Source organism: Falco peregrinus, chromosome 21 (genome assembly GCF_023634155.1).
Source record: "Falco peregrinus isolate bFalPer1 chromosome 21, bFalPer1.pri, whole genome shotgun sequence".
In the NCBI taxonomy this organism is placed as follows: Eukaryota; Metazoa; Chordata; class Aves; order Falconiformes; family Falconidae; genus Falco; species Falco peregrinus.
Window position 1 is genome coordinate 149,025 of NC_073742.1, and position 6,608 is coordinate 155,632.

A 6,608-nucleotide genomic window follows, 5' to 3' on the forward strand; every position below is an offset into this window, starting at 1 on the left:
AACATACACTCACTCGCTCCCCTTGTTCCTGGCCCAGTCCCTCGCGGGAGATGGGAAACGCAGTACTTAAGAGTCCGCACTCGCTTGGTTCAGTATATCGAACCTCTCACTCGTTATATCCCAGGAAACCCAATCCCGCCCGAACGGCAAACCCGCGAACAAATTCGCAATATACTTACGCGTCCTGCGTCTTCGTCCGGACTCCCGTGCACAGAATTTTTATGGGATTTTACCGGTTTCTCCTTTGCTCATTATTCTAGAATTTAGGTTCGTCGGTAAGGTTGGAGTAAGCTGTTGGTCGCGGGGCCGCGAAATGTCGCGGGGCGCCTCCCCGGAGGACCAAAGCCCACCGTTCCTTATCAGAGTCACAGCACCAGAAATTGTTATAAATTGAGACCACAACGGATCATAATCCAATTAAAATTTTATTAATTACAGCAAGTAGAATATGAGCAAAACCAGCGCTGGACGACAGGGGAGTCTGCGCTCCGCCAACTGCCGTCCTGAGCAGTTCAAACAGTCCCTTTTTATACATCTTTACTCCCGTGTTCATGAGGTAGTGGAGGTACTCTGCGCATGCTTCAGTTGTTGTTAGGGGGTCGTTTTCTGCCTTCTGGTGGTCGTTGAGGCCGAAGTAAGAAGTCTTCCTCCTTTGTCCCATAGTTGACCCCTCACTCATATGTCCTTATATGGGGTAGTTTGTCCTGTTTCTGTCGGTTCCTGGACATCTGGTGGTTATCTTATCTTGCACAAGCGGTATCTTGTGGCTGTTTATATCTTTTGCTGTCTGACCTTTACATTGGGCCTAACATAAATCTTTATAAACAATACCCTAGTCCATAGTTTCTCACACTGTCTGACCTTTACATTGGGCTTAACATAAATCTTAATAAACAATACCCTAGTCCATAGTTTCTCACATTCCCCAAACAGTATCACATTTAGAGCAGAGGATAATCGTTCCTTTCTACCCCAAACTCTTGGCTGGGGACACGTTGCAGTGCTATCAAACTAGCAGACCGCAACAAGGCTTTAGCGTTGGCCATATTCTACTGCCGGTGCTGTAGCACCTTCCTCCAGAGGCCAGACCACACTGCTCCTCCTCCAGCTGACACCCTCTCCCACAAGCCACAGGGCTATTTAACCCCTTAGCGGGAACCAGCTACACCTGCACGTCGTCCATGTCAATCAACCCACTGCCTCTGAGGCAAGGCCACAGCTGCGTGTTATCAATGCTAATCAACCCACCGCCTTCATTCCTCTACAGGGAGAAGCTCACCAAGCACATTTCCACCACCCACAACTGGCTGCTAAAATGTCATTCGCACAGAGCAACGTGTGGAAAAAAAAAAAAAAATAAAATTCCTCCAGGACACATCAAAGTAATTCCACTACTGTTCAGGCTCCCAAGGTACTTTCACCCGTTAAAGCCATCGCAAGGCCTCACGGCCCATTTCTCTCCTTGTACCACCACCACTCCAGAAAAGCAGAGGAAATGTGATGGAGACAGCACACGGGGTGAGCTACAGAGCCCCTGATACCATCTACTAAACACGAAGAGTGTGAGCATGGGAAGGACTAGAAAGGCACTCCACTTACCGTTTAGCTGCTTTCTTGCCAATGAGGTGTCGGTGGAATTGGTGGTCAGCCTTGGTTATTGCATAATCCGTCCCGTGGATCTAAAAAGAATTATATTTTTTATATCTATCTATATATGTATGTATGTACATTATTTTATATTATAATATATAGGGCCAGGTAGGACAGGCCACCGCTTCTGTCTCGTGCCCTAAGTAACTGCCTACTGCCAGTATTGGCACTGACTCACCAGCGGTCAGCTACAAGCACTTCTGCTCTTCAGCAGAGCACAAGCATTCCTCTGCTTTGAGAAGAGAGCATTGTGCTCATGAAACATTGAAAAGACTGACTTCTATGCCTCTCCAGCTATAACCAAGAGAATCCTTCCTTCTCCGCACCAAAAAAATTAATGCTGACTTTTCAAGGATGCTATGGATGAGGTTCATAACCAAGGGGTGTCATCCACCTGGCCACACAATTTGTCTCCTGCAAGTTCGATTAAGCATGCCAAGACATCCTATGGATGTGACAAACACCTCATCACCTCTGCTCTGTTGCCCCTTCTTCCCCCAGTTCCTGTTCTCCTTCATAATACCTAGTTGTTCTCTCATTATGAATCCTCCCTTCCCCTTATCAGTGTCAATGGAATCATCGTTCCATGGACAATGAGTCGTCCCGTTCCCCCGCTTGGTCCGAGAGTATTACCTCTGTTCAGTGGCTTGATCCAGGGTGATAGTGCTCGTTCTAGGCGCTGTAAAGAGCGAAATCTATATCCTATGTCCTGATTTTGGGTAGCTAACATTAAGGCAAAACAGTCATCCTCACACAGTTTTTATTTCATTCTGTAGCGTCGGTGTCGGTATCAGCTGCCTGCGGTAAAGGTTCACGGAAAGGTCTGACATTCTTCGCTGGGATCCATCTAGGTCCTTTTTCTGTAGAGACACAAGCATAACCTTTTCCCCGTGTAACAAGAGGATATGGTCCCATAATTTTACCTGTTTCTGCATCTCGGACCGATACCGGGCCTTTAACCCGTGCCTCGACGGAGGTAGCTGCAGTGAAACGTCGACCTATCGGTGGGTCGTTATCTATTCAAGAACAATTCAAAAAATTAAAAACATACAACGCTTTCTGTAACCGTTCCTCGGGAATAGCCATGCCCATTCCCCCTTTTTGTTGTTGTCATAAACGTTTCAGAGACCGATGAGACCCTTCAATGAGAGATCGACCGGTGGCGGAATGAGCAATGCCGGTAATATGAGTTCTACCCCATAGGGCAAAAGAGGTTTTTACAGTTGTTGAAACGTAAAGATAAAGACCGATAACGGTCCAGCTTAAGGGGATACCTAAAGCAGCAAAAGCACGCATTAAATGTCTACGAACAGCTCGTGCCTTTTCTCCTGTGTGACACGAGGCAACCAAGGCACCTGAAAATGTATCAATGGAAGAGTGGATATATTTAAGGCTACCAAATTCAGAATCATGCGTGACATCTGTTTGCCCTAACGGTAGGCTTTGTAATCCTCTAGGATTAACTCCTGCAGCAACTGATGGGAAAGAATGTTTTTGACAATCGGGACAGACAGCAATAATACTTGATGCTTGTTGAGCAGCAAGGCCAAACTGTCGCTTAAGACCTCCAGCGTTTCGATGGAAAAAAAGAGTGACTTCGCTTAGCTTGTGCAATACGGTCTGGCAGTACTTGAACTGGTCACGGCAATAGGTCAGCTCGTCGATTGCCTTCTGCAAGAAAACCAGGTAGCGAGGTATGAGACCTAATATGCATAACAAAATAAGGCGCAGATCGAGAGTCCAAAAGGAAAATAAGTTCCTGTAACAGGGTAAAGGGTTGTGAATGCGAAACACTCCGCAGCACAGAAGCTTCAGCTCGTGGAACAATACCTGCAACATAAGCAGAATCAGTAACAAGGTGGAGCGGTACATTCCATTCTCGGAAAACACGAACAACTGCATTCAGTTCTCCTGTTTGAGGTGAACCGGAGACCGTCTCTATGTCCGAATCCCATTGTCTCCGTTGAAAACCTTAGGAAGACAGGAATTGAACCTGCACAGAAGAGATCAAAGCGCTCCATACTCCCCTTATATTACTTCCCAGTAGGGTCAGCTAAACAAAAGCTATCGGGCCCATACCCCGAAAATGATGGTTTAACCTCTTCCTCTACTAAATGAGCCCCGTCACAAAACTAACGTTCTCCTTAAGCCTTCTACTAGGAACAACCATCACAATTTCAAGCAACCACGGACTGCTAGCCTGGCCTGGCCTAGAAATCAACACCCTTGCCATTATCCCCTTCCTTTCAAAATCACACCACCCTCGAGCTATGGAAGCTGCGATCAAATACTTTCTCGTCCAAGCAACCGCCTCCGCATTAATCCTCTTCTCAAGCACAATCAACGCACAGTTCACCGGACAATGAGACATTCCGCGACTAAGCCACCCAACAGCCTCCCTACTACTAACTACAGCAGTCGCAATAAAACTAGGCCTAGTACCCTTTCACTTCTGATGTCCAGAGGTCATACGAGGCTCACCTATAACCACTGCCCTACTCGTCTCTACATGAATAAAAGTCCCCCCACTCACTCTTCTTTTCTTAACTGCCCCCTCACTGAACCCACTCCTACTGACAACCGTGGCCATTGCATCCGCAGCCATCGGAGGGCGAACAGGACTCAACCAAACACAAATCCGAAAAGTCCTAGCTTTCTCATCGATCGCCCACCTAGGCTGAATAACCATCATCCTCATATACAACCCCAAGCTAACATTAATAACCTTCTACCTATACTCCTTAAGAACCGCCTCCATTTTCTTAGCCCTCAACACAACCAACTCCTCAAAACTATCCACAATAATAACCTCCTGAACAAAAATACCATCACTAAACGCATCCTTGACGCTAGCACTACTATCCCTAGCCGGCCTGCCCCCACTCACTGGCTTTTTACCAAAATGACTCATTATCCAGGAACTAACTAAGCAAGAGATATCAACCGCAGCCATAATTATTTCAATACTCTCCCTACTAGGTTTATTTTTCTACCTACGCCTTGCATATTGCTCCACAATCACACTCCCACCAAACACTACAAGCTTCATAAAACAATGATACAATAACAAATCCACAGGCACACCAATTGCTACCTTAATTTCTCTGTCAGTCCTCCTTCTCCCCCCTTCTCCCGCAATCCTGACCGTTACCTAAGAAACTTAGGATCCCCTGCCTACCAAACCGAAGGCCTTCAAAGCCTTAACTAAGAGTTAAATCCTCTTAGTTTCTGCCCACACCACTAAGGCCCGCAGGACACTAAACCTGCACCATCTAAATGCAACGCAGATACTCTAATTCAGCTAGGGCCTCCACGATAAGCCTAGACAGACGGGCCTCGATCCCATAAACTTCTAATTAACAGCTAGACGCTCAAACCAACGAGCTTCTGTCTACCAGACTCCGGCACACTCTCAGCGTACATCAATGAGTTTGCAACTCAACATGAACTTCACCACAGAGTCGATAAGAAGGGGAATTCAACCTCTGTAAAAAGGACTACAGCCTAACGCCTAAACACTCAGCCATCTGACCCGTGACCTTCATCAACCGATGACTATTTTCAACAAACCACAATGACATCGGCACCCTATAGCTACTCTTCGGAGCATGGGCAGGCATAGCCGAGTACCGCCCTCAGCCTCCTTATTCGAGCAGAACTTGGCCAACCAGGAACTCTCCTAGGAGACGACCAAATCTACAATGTCATCATCACCGCCCATGCCTTCGTAAGAATCTTCTTCACAGTTATAGCCATTATAATCGAAGGGTTTGGAAACTGACTAGTCCCCCTTATAATTGGAGCCCCAGACATAGCATTCCCCCGCATAAACAACATCAGTTTCTGAACTACTTCCTCCGTCCTTCCTACTGCTCCTAGCGTCCTCCACAGTAGAAGCTGGAGTCGGAACAGGATGAACCATATACCCGCCCCTAGCAGGCAACCTAGCCCATGCTGGCGCCTCAGTAGACCTAGCCATCTTCTCCCTACACCTCGCAGGTGTGTCTTCCATCTTAGGGGCCATCAACTTTAACACAACAGCCATTAACATAACCCCCCCTGCCTTATCGCAATATCCAACTCCCCTATTCGTATGATCCGTACTCCTATTGCCCTCACTTCCAGTCCTGGCCGCCGGCATCACCATACTACTGACCGACCGAAACCTAAACACTACATTCTTTGACCCCGCTGTAGGGGGAGACCCCATTCTCTACCAGCACCTGTTCTGATTCTTTGGCCACCAGGAAGTTTACATCTTAATCCTTCCCGGCTTTGGAATCATCTCACATGTTGTAACGTATTACGCAGGCAAAAAAGAACCATTCGGCTACATAGGAATAGTCTGAGCTATACTATCGATTGGATTCCTGGGCTTTGTCGTATGAGCCCACCACATATTCACTGTAGGAATAGACGTAGACAGCCGAGCATACTTCATCTACGCCACTATAATCATCGCCATCCCATCCGGCATTCAGGTATTCAGCTGACTAGCCACGCCACACGGAGGCACCATCAAATGAGATCCACCGATACTGTGAGCCTTGGGCTTCATCTTCCTCTTCACACTTGCCAATGAGGTGTCGGTGGAATTGGTGGTCAGCCTTGATTACTGCGTAATCCGTCCCGTGGATCTAAAAAGAATTTTATATATATATAATATTGTACGCACATACATACATATATATATTATAAAGGGCCAGGTAGGACAGGCCACCGCTTCTGTCTCGTGCCCTAAGTAACTGCCTACTGCCAGTATTGGCACTGACTCACCAGCGGTCAGCTACAAGCACTTCTGCTCTTCAGCAGAGCACAAGCATTCCTCTGCTTTGAGAAGAGAGCATTGTGCTCATGAAACATTGAAAAGACTGACTTCTATGCCTCTCCAGCTATAACCAAGAGAATCCTTCCTTCTCCGCACCAAAAAAATTAATGCTGACTTTTCAAGGATGCTA

The 6,608-nt window shown here is 46.9% G+C and overlaps 1 pseudogene; it reads left to right on the plus strand.

Annotated features, from left to right (window-relative positions):
• The first annotated feature begins 3,764 nt into the window (after positions 1–3,764).
• On the plus strand, positions 3,765–4,487 carry LOC129782941 (NADH-ubiquinone oxidoreductase chain 2-like; annotated as a pseudogene).
• Positions 4,488–6,608: the final 2,121 nt, after the last annotated feature.